A 10,820-nucleotide genomic window follows, 5' to 3' on the forward strand; every position below is an offset into this window, starting at 1 on the left:
CATTTCTTTTGTGATTATAGCATGCTTAGAAAACTAGCTTACCATGAACATTGAGTTGCTATTCTTCTTACCTTGGATTGTCAATCTCTATTGCATGATTCTTTTCTTGCTTGGGGACAAGCAAGGTTTAAGTTTGGTGTTGTGATGACATGTCACCATGTCATGTTTTTCTATGCTTTTTCATTTGTTTTCAATAGGTTTTATGCACTTTCTTGAGCCATAAGCAAGCCAATTGGGTAGATTTTCATGTTTCCTTTGATTCAATCAACCATGTATGAATTAATGTAATTTCATGAGATTTTATGCTATAATTGTCATATATTATGAAAGAATAACAAACTCATGATTTTGACAAAGCTTTGATGTGTTTGGTTGATTGATGATAGGTGAAAAGAGTTTGGAAGAAGGTTGAAGAAAGAAGGAATGGCTAGGAGCAATAGAGAACAAAAAGTTTGAGCAAAAGTTTGCCTCAAACTTTAGCTCAAACTTTTAGAAGAATTGAAAACACTCCAGAGGAAAAAAGTTTGAGCAAAAGTTTGCCTCAAACTTTAGCTCAAACTTTTGGGAGAAAAGCTTGAGCCAACGTTTGCCTCAAACTTTTTGGCAAACGTTGACATCACAAAACCTACACCCTGGAGGAAAAAGCTTGCGCCAATGTTTGCCTCAAGCTTTTTGGCAAACGTTGGCGCCACACGCCACAAGGCATACAAGGGGCATACTTCCAACAAGAATAACTTGAGCTACAGAGCTCCAAATGAGGTGATTCAAAAAGCAATGGAAAGTAGGAATCAAGAGCTTTCCAGGCATATATGGCACTGCATGGTGGACACTAAAATTGAGGGAGAAAACTGCCCCGAAATGTGCATAAACGAACATGGTGGCAACCTGCAGTGAGGCCAACTGACCTCTGCACCTTCGACGGAGTATAACTCGAGCTGTAGAGCTCCAAATGATGTGCTTCTAATGGCATTGGAAAGTAGACATCCAGGGCTTTCCACGAATGTATAATAGTATGGGGTGAACAATGCGTTTGAGCCTCCAGAACTGGCGTTTTCGACCACGTTTGAGGCAAACTTTACCTCAAACGCTGCACACCAAAGCCAGCGACCTTGTCCTCTTCAAAGGGACATAACTTGAGTTGTAGATGTCCAATTGAGGTGATTCCAATTGGGTTAGAAATTTGACATTCAGAGCTTTCCAACCATATATAATAGTCTATAGTTGGCATGAAATTGGCAATGTTGACAAGAGGACAAAGTAGCACCCCACACATGCACTAGGGGGCCAACGTTTGAGCAAAAGTTTGACCCCAAACTTTGGCTCAAACGTTGGTAGCAGCAAGAATGGGGCAGCTGGTGTAAAAAGTTTGAGTAAAAGTTTGCCTCAAACTTTTACTCAAACTTTTACTCAAACTTTTACTCAAGCTTTTAAGATTCACAACCCGGTTCACATTGGTTCTCTCTCCAACTCCAAGAGCAATCAACCAAGGCCTCTATCAACCCAATTCCATCAAGAGCAAGGGCCCAATTGACACCACTCAAAGGCACAAGAGATAGTTAGAATAGAAATTTCATTTTAATTGTAATTTGTTTTAAATTTCATTTTCATTTTGTAAAAATGCCTATAAATAGGCATCTGTTTCATTTTTATTAGAGGAGGCGAGCTCCACTAGGGAGCATTAGGAATACAGAGCTCTCTCTCTTTAGTTTTCTTTTCTTTGTTTTTAAGTCTTGGGTGGAGAATTGAATGTGTTCTGTTTCATTCTCCCTCTGAGATTTCTCTCTGTTTACTTGCTGCATAATTTGAAGGAATTGTGATTTGAATCAAAACTCTCTTTACTGCTTTCCTCTCTATTTTCTTCTGCAATTATTCTCTGTTGGATCAAGGAAGGAATTGAGATCTAGACTTGGTCTCTAGTCTCATCCAACCCCTGAGATCTTCAACCTCTCGTTCAGATTTTGCAATTGAGCCAAGTTGCTTTCTGTTTTGATTTTTCAAGTGATTTTCCAAATCTGTTGAACCTGCTACATCTTTTACTTCTCTGTTTGATTGCTATTTACACTTCCTTGTTTGCTTTCTTTAATTTCTCTGCACCTAATTCCCTTTACATTTGATGCAATTTACTTTTCTTGTCATTTAAGATTTTGCCAATTTACTTTTCTTGCAATTTAAGTTTCAATGCAATTTACTTTCTGCACTTTATGATTCCTTGTTATTTACATTCTGTTGCTTTAGGTTTCACCCAATCTCACTTCAATGTTAGCTTGACTAAACTAATCATCCACTAAAGTTGCTTGATCCATCAATCCCTGTGGGATCGACCTCACTCACGTGAGTTATTATTACTTGATGCGACCCGGTGCACTTGCCGGTGAGTTTTGTGTCGGATCATTTTTCGCACATCAGCAGGCATTTTCTTAAGGTGAATGGATCCACCTGCAGAATGGTCCAGTGATATCTTTGATAGCTCAGACAGACCATCATAGAATATATCAAGGATGGTCCATTCTGAAAGCATGTCAGAAGGACACTTTTTGGTCAGTTCCTTGTATCTCTCCCAAGCTTCATAGAGGGATTCACCTTCCTTTTGTCTGAAGGTTTGAACATCCACTCTAAGCTTACTAAGCTTTTGAGGAGGAAAGTACTTGGCTAAGAAGGTCGTGACCAGCTTATCCCAAGAGTTCAGGCTATCTTTAGGTTGAGAGTCCAACCATACTCTAGCTCTGTCTCTTACAGCAAACGGGAAAAGCATAAGCCTGTAGACCTCGGGATCAACCCCATTGATCTTAACAGTATCACAGATCTGCAAGAATTCAGTTAAGAACTGAAAAGGATCTTCTGATGGAAGTCCATGAAACTTGTAATTCTGTTGCATCAGAGAAACTAATTGAGGTTTAAGCTCAAAATTGTTTGCTCCAATGGCAGAGATTGAGATGCTTCTTCCATGTAAATTAGAATTTGGTGCAGTAAAGTCACCAAGCATCTTCCTTGCATTATTATTATTTTCGGCCATGCCTCCTTCTTTTTCGAAAATTTCTGTCAGATTTTCTCCAGAGAGTTGTGCTTTGGCTTCCCTTAGCTTCCTCTTCAGAGTCCTTTCAGGTTTAGGATCAGCTTCAACAAGAATATTCTTATCCTTTTTCCTGCTCATATGAAAAAGAAGAAAACAAAAAAGAAAATATGGAATCCTCTATGTCACAGTATAGAGATTTCTGTATGTGAGTATAAGAGTAGAAGAATAGAAGAAGAGAAATTCGAACACCAAGAGGAAGTGAGGGTTCGAATTTTGAGGTGAAGAGAAGTGTTAGTAAATAAATAAATAATTAGAAGGAGATGAGAGAGAGGGAATTTCGAAAATTAATTAAATTAAAAATAAAATTTAAAGTTAAATTTCGAAAATTAAAATTGAAATCAAATTAAATTAAAAATTAAAACGATTAGTTAATAAAAAGAAAGAATTTTGAAAAAGAGGAAAGGAATTTTCGAAAATTAGAAGGAGAGAGTTAGTCAGGTAGTTTTGAAAAAGATATGATTGAAACAAAAAGATAAGATTGATTGAAAAAGGTTTGAAAATTATTTTTGAAAAAGATAAGAAGTTAGAAAAGATTTTGAAATTGATTTTGAAAAAGGTATGATTGGGAGATATGATTGAAAATCATTTTGAAAAGGATTTGAAAAGGAAATTAAAAAGATTTGATTTTGAAAATTAAAGTTGATTACTTGACTAACAAGAAACTAAAAAGATATGATTTTAAAATTTAAAGATTGAACCTTTCTTAATAGGCAAGTAACAACTTAATATTTTTGAATCAATCACATTAATTGTTAGTAAAGATTTTGAAATTATGAAACAAAATAAAAAAAAAGATTTTTGAAAATCAATTTGAAATTTTTGAAAATATGAAAGAAAAAATGAAAAAGATTTGATTTTTGAAAAAGGTTTGAAAAAGATAGAATTTTTAAATTGAAAATTTGATTTGGCTCATAAGAAACAACTAATTTTGAAAAATTTTTGAAAAAGTCAACCCAAATTTTCGAAATTTTATGATAGAATAAGGGAAAGATATTTTTTTGATTTTTTGAATTTTTAATAATGAGAGAGAAAAACAATAAAAAGACTCAAAACATAAAAATTATGAATCAAAACACACAATGCATGCAAGAACACTTTGAATGTCAAGATGAACACTAAGAACTTATTTTTTAAAAATTTTCAAGACAAGAAAACATGCAAGACACCAAACTTAAAAATTTTTATTCTTTAGACATTAATAATTCAAGAATGCATATGAAAAATAAGGAAAGACACAAAACAAGAAAATATGAAGATCAAACAAGAAAACTGGCTAAGAACAACTTGAAGATCATGAAGAATGCAATGCATGAAATTTTCGAAAATAATTTTTTTTTAGAAAATTAAAAAGATGCAATTGACACCAAACTTAAAACTTGACTCTAGACTCAAACAAGAAACACAAAAATATTTTTGAGTTTATGATTTTATAAATTTTTTTTTATTTTTCAAAAATTAATTGGGAAAAAACGAAAAAGAAGAAATTATTATTTTTTTTTGTATTATTTTCGAAAATAAGAAATAAAAAGCTTAAAAAAAATAAAATTACCTAATCTGAGCAACAAGATGAACCGTCAGTTGTCCAAACTCGAACAATCCCCAGCAATGGCGCCAAAAACTTTATACGCACGTTCATAATCTTAATTCTTTGTCACAACTTCGCACAAATGACCAGCAAGTGCACTGGGTCATCCAAGTAATAAACCTTACGTGAGTAAGGGCCGATCCCACGGAGATTGTCGGCTTGAAGTAAGCTATGGTCACCTTGTAAATCTCAGTCAGGCGGATTCAAATGTATTAAGAGATTATAATGTACTAAAAGATAATTAAAATAGGATAAAGATACTTATGTAATTCATTGGTGAGAGTTTCAGATAAGCGTATAGAGATGCTTTCGTTCCTCTGAACCTCTGCTTTCCTGCTGTCTTCATCCAATCATTCCTACTCCTTTCAATGGCAAGCTTTATGTAGGGCATCACTGTTGTCAATGGCTACATCCCATCCTCTCTGTGAAAATGGTCCAATGCGCTGTCACTACATGGCTAATCATCTGTCGGTTCTCGATCATACTGGAATAGGATTTACTATCCTTTTGCGTCTGTCACTACGCCCAGCACTCGCGAGTTTGAAGCTCGTCACAGCCATCCCTTCCCAGATCCTACTCGGAATACCACAGACAAGGTTTAGACTTTCCGGATCTCAGGAATGGCCATCCATGGGTTCTAACTTATACCACAAAGATTCTAATATCTCGGACTCAGTCCTCTGTATTAGATATCTAAGAGATATTCATTCTAGCTTGTTTGCATGTAGAACGGAAGTGTTTGTCAGGCACGCATTCATAGGTGAGAATGATGATGAGCGTCACATAATCATCATATTCATCATATTCTTGGGTGCGAATGGATATCTTAGAGAAGGAATAAGCTTGAATTGAATAGAAAAACAGTAGTACTTTGTATTAATTCATGAGGAACAGCAGAGCTCCACACCTTAATCTATGGTGTGTAGAAACTCTACCGTTTGAAAATACATAAGTGATAATGGTCCAGGCATGGCCGAATGGCCAGCCCCCATGAAAGTCTAAGATAGCATAAAAACTAATCAAAGATCTGATCCAAAGATGTAATATAATAGTAAAAAGTCCTATTTATACTAAACTAGTTACTAGGGTTTACAGAAATGAGTAAATGATGCAGAAATCTACTTCTGGGACCCACTTGGTGTGTTCTTGGGCTGAGCATTGAGCTTTACACGTGTAGAGGTCTTTCTTGGAGTTGAACGCAAGTTTGTAACTTGTTTCTGGCGTTTAACTCCACTTTGCAACCTGCTTCTGGCGTTTGACTCTAGAATGCAGCATGGAACTGACGTTCAATGCCAGTTTACATCGTCTATCCTTAATCAAAGTATGGAATATTATATATTGATGGAAAGCCCTGGATGTCTACTTTCCAACGCAATTGAGAGCATGCCATTTGGAGTTCTGTAGCTCCAGAAAATCCACTTTGAGTGCAGGGAGGTCAGAATCCAACAGCATCTGCAGTCCTTCTTCAACCTCTGAATCTGATTTTTGCTCAAGTCCCTCAATTTCAGCCAGAAAATACCTGAAATCACAGAAAAACACACAAACTCATAGTAAAGTCCAGAAATATGAATTTTAATTAAAAACTAATAAAAATATACTAAAAACTAACTAAATCATACTGAAAACTATGTAAAAATAATGCCAAAAAGCGTATAAATTATCCGCTCATCAGTAATATTTTCTTTTTCAAGAAATTTTTATAGCATTTCACTAATTTAAATTAAAAAATTTTCTATTAAAATTTGTTTGAAGTTGTATTTGGAACATAGTTTAAAAAGCTAAGAACATACAACCTGTGAAATTTTGAGCTTATTTATATGGTTACATTATTTAACCATAAATTTTTATTCTTGTGTGTTTTCTTCTCTATGATTGCAATCTTTGCTTTGTTCCATTCTATATGTCCAATATTTAGTGTATTTACATGCTTGCATATGATTGAGGCCATTACTTGTTTAGCTCACTTATCCTAAATAAGCCTATCCATTAAATCATCCTTGTCAGCCACTTTGAGCCTTGTAAATCCCATTTATTCTATATTTTACCACATCACTAGCCTTAATCAGAAAAACAATTAAATATCCCAATTGAATCTTTGGTTAGCTTAAGATAGGGATTGTGTAACAATTAATTGCGGGGAAACTGTGGGAACATGGGTTAATAAGGGAATGTGTTATGTTTATACCATGATAAAATAATAGGAATTTGTGTACCTACTCATGTGAAACTATAAAAAAATTAAAAAAAATCCATGTGCATTGATAAGCTATGTTTATTTTCATGTTAAAAAAAAAAATCAAAAAAATCAATAAATAAGTAAATAAATAAGGGGACAAAATTACCCCAATGCTAAGTTTAATAATGAAAGATCAATGCACATGTGATAAATTAAAAAGAAAAGTTGATACATGAGTATGTGATGCAAAAGTGGGAATTTTGGGTAGCTAGGCATGAATTAAAATTATATAGAGTATATGTATGTTAGGTGAAAGTTTAGGTTAATTAAAGATTCAATTTATAACTCACTTAGCCATATATATATACCATCACCCTTACCTTAGCCCCATTACAACCTTGAAAAGACCTCATGATGTTTGCATTGGTACATTAAATTTTTGTTGATTGGTTAGATAAAGAACAAAGTTTAGAAAGCATGACTAGAGAAGAGTAGAGTGATTAACCCTAGACACTTGAGAGTTAGAGTGATATACACTACCAGTAAGGGTTCAGTGCTTAATTTTATGTTCCCTGCTTTCATGAGCTATCTTCTTACAAGTTTACTTGCTTTTTATTGCATAATTTGAATTAGTGAAATCTGATTTATGTTTGTCTTGGAGGACTTATTTACTTTTAACCAAGTAGGTAGAAACATTTTTGCATATATTTGCATTCTTATAGATAGGTTGCATTTCATACTCTTTACCATTCCCCTTCATTCTTTTAGTTCTCTTGAGCTTAGCATGAGGACATGCTAATGTTTAAGTGTGGGGAGGTTGATAAACTACTATTTTATGGTTTATCTTATGCTCAATTGAGTGGTTTTTATCAACTCTTTACCCACTTATTCATAATATTTGCATGGTTTTACTTTTTCCTTCCTGATTTTGTGCTATGATTGAAAACATGTTTCTTTGGTCTTAATTTGCTAATATTAATCCTCTCTTATTACCATTAGATGCCTTGATATGTGCATTAAGTGATTTCAGAGATTACAGAGCAGGAATGGCTTGGAGGATGGAAAGGAAGCATGCAAAAGTGGAAGGAATACAAGAAGTTGAAGGAACTGAAAGCTGTCAGCCTGACCCTCTTGCACTAAAACGGTCATAACTTGAGCTACAGAGATCCAAATAATGCGGTTCTAGTTGCGTTTGAAAGCTAACGTCTGAGGCTTCGATTTGATATATAATATACCATAGTTGCCCTGACGCTAGGCGACGCAACGCGTGCTCCACGCGGACGCATTGTAGTGACAAAAATCAGCGTGGCAGATTTCTTCTCCAGCGATTTCTGGGCTGTTTTCGACCCAATTTTCGGCCCAGAAAACACAGATCATAGGCTATAAAGTGGGGGAATCTATTCATTCATAAACATCAGCTCATAATTCACAATTTTATATTTTTAGATGTAGTTTTAGAGAGAGGTTCTCTCCTCTCTCTTAGGATTAGGATTAGGATTTCTCTCAATTTTAGGACTGCTTATCTTCATTACAGGTTCAATGTTCCTTTTATTTATTTTATCAATTTAGTTTATAAACTATTTATGTTTAGATTGATTTTCTATTATTAATGCAATTGAGGTATTTCAGATTTATAATTCATATTTAGCTTTTTATATTCTTGGCTTTAATTGATTAATTGGTAACTCTTGAGTTGTCAAACTCATCGTGATTGATAATTGTTATCTTTGCTGATTGATTTAAATTCTTATAATTCTAGTCTTTCCTTAGGAGTTGACTAGGACTTTAGGTGTTAAATTGATTTATCTACTTGACTTACCTTCATAGTTAGAGGTTGACTTAGTGGGAAGCAAAATATAATTCTCATCACCATTGATAAGGATAACTAGGATAGGACTTCTAATTTTCATACCTTGCCAAGAGTTTTTTTAGTTATTGATTTACTAATTCCTGCAATTTATTTCTCTTGTTCAAACCTTTTCAAAACCCAAAAATACTGTTTTCCATAACCAATAATAAATCATACTTCCCTGCAATTCCTTGAGAAGACGACCCGAGGTTTAAATACTCGGTTATCAATTTTATTGGGTTTGCTTAAGTGACAAACAAAACTTTTGTAAGAAAGGAATTCTTGTCGGTCTGGAAGCTATACTTACAACGCGAATTTATTTGTGAAAATTCTAGATCGCGCGAGAGTTTCGTTCTTCACTACTCACATGCATTGATAATTCATCTACCAAGAACACATGCATTAGTCCTTCGTTGTCATCACATATCTATACGCATAGGTCCTCTCTTGCATTAATACCTCTTTGACCATGCCAACCACTCACCATCACTTCATACTTATACATTTGTCCTCAAGCCTTTCTCCACTTACACACTTTATCTTTTAGCCTTCTCACATACATACACCACTCACCATCACTGAAACCATAACCAATACCACTCTCTTACACACTCTTATACCATCTTACACTCCCCATAAAACTCTTTGGTGACACCTCATACATGCACACCATTGGATCTCAACTTTCATCCCTCACTATACGATCCATACCACCCCTTCCCCTATATATTCATGCACATCACACTCTTCATTCCTTGCTCATTTCCCATTTCTTTTACCAACTGAGGCATCACCGCTACCTCTCTATCTTTTCTTTATTTCATAATTTTTTTTTACCTTCACAAGCTATCCTTCTTTCCCACCTCACCCTCTCTTTATCTCTCCCCTCCCTCCTTACATTCTTATTCTTACTTGAGAACAAGCAACTTTTTAAGTTGGTGTTGCAATTCTACTTCATTCATTCCATGGCTGCCAAATTTGATTCTTCCTTATCAAGAGAACGCCAAACCTCAACACGATGAAGAAAGGTTCAGCTCTCCCTTCCATGAGCATAAATTCTATGGTGGAAAACCTATAAAACAATGATACCCGAGGTGAGATTTGAGATAGAAAGAGGGCTCTATCCAGGCATCTGCAGAAAAATCTAAAGACAAAAGTGTACAACTCTGTGTAACTCACCTAGCAAAGTGGGGCTCTTGCTAGTCCAAGAGTTCTATGCAAACGATGGACAACTAGAACCCTCCTATATGAGCTATGTGAGAGGTAAGCCTATGGACTTTGGACCCGATGCGATCCGAATAGTTCTAAAACTGGGAGATCCAACTTCATCTTTTTCTTCTATAATGAGCTATGAGCAGAGACTAAGTATCTGTCCAAGGTATGATGATGTCATAAATGACTTTTGCATACTGGGCCCAATGGAAAAATGATGCCGAAGAAAATCCAAACAATTGAAAAGAAGTGATCTTGTTCCGACAGCAAGAGGTTGGTTTGAGTTTGTGAAGAGGTCTATCATTCCCTCTTCCAACAAGAAAGAGTTTTCATTCTTCATCACAAGGATTTGAATATATTGAAAAATAGTTGTAATATGAATTGAATTCTAATTGTCATCTTGGAAAACTTGGTTTTTGGAATTAAGCTTGAAAATTCCTCACATTTTTTTTAAGTTTTGAAACTAGACTTGATAAGTGACATCGAATCAACTAGGGTTAATTCTTGTGAACTATGTGATTTTTAAATCAGTGAACGTACTTCACCTCTTTTCATAATTAATTAATCAAGAAATTGGTGGTTTATTAAGTTAAGAGAAATTGAATTACTAAGGGATTGGGGTTTGATTACTTAATATTTACCATAGATACATCTTGCATTATTAAAGTAGAGAATGAAAAGTATTCTTCCTGAAGTTGAATATCTCTGAAATCTTAACTCTTTTAATCATATCACTTTTCAAACCATTTATGATGTGCTTTTGTTTAATTTATTGTTTTATGCTAAAGGTCTCTAAAACCCTAAATCTTGATTGTCTGACTAGATTAATCAATTGACCATTGCTTTCTTAGTCTATTAATCCTCATGGAAAGGATAAGCCACTCCCATGGTATTACTTGATACGATTCGGTGCACTTGCCAATAG

General features: G+C 34.7%; 1 non-coding gene across 1 annotated transcript; it reads left to right on the forward strand.

Annotated features, from left to right (window-relative positions):
• Positions 1-2,512: 2,512 nt before the first annotated feature.
• Positions 2,513-2,620, forward strand: LOC112725919 (small nucleolar RNA R71). Its single transcript, XR_003164998.1, has one exon. It is a non-coding gene; the product is annotated as a small nucleolar RNA R71 (small nucleolar RNA).
• Positions 2,621-10,820: the final 8,200 nt, after the last annotated feature.

The sequence above is a fragment of the Arachis hypogaea genome, chromosome 11 (genome assembly GCF_003086295.3).
Source record: "Arachis hypogaea cultivar Tifrunner chromosome 11, arahy.Tifrunner.gnm2.J5K5, whole genome shotgun sequence".
In the NCBI taxonomy this organism is placed as follows: domain Eukaryota; kingdom Viridiplantae; phylum Streptophyta; class Magnoliopsida; order Fabales; family Fabaceae; genus Arachis; species Arachis hypogaea.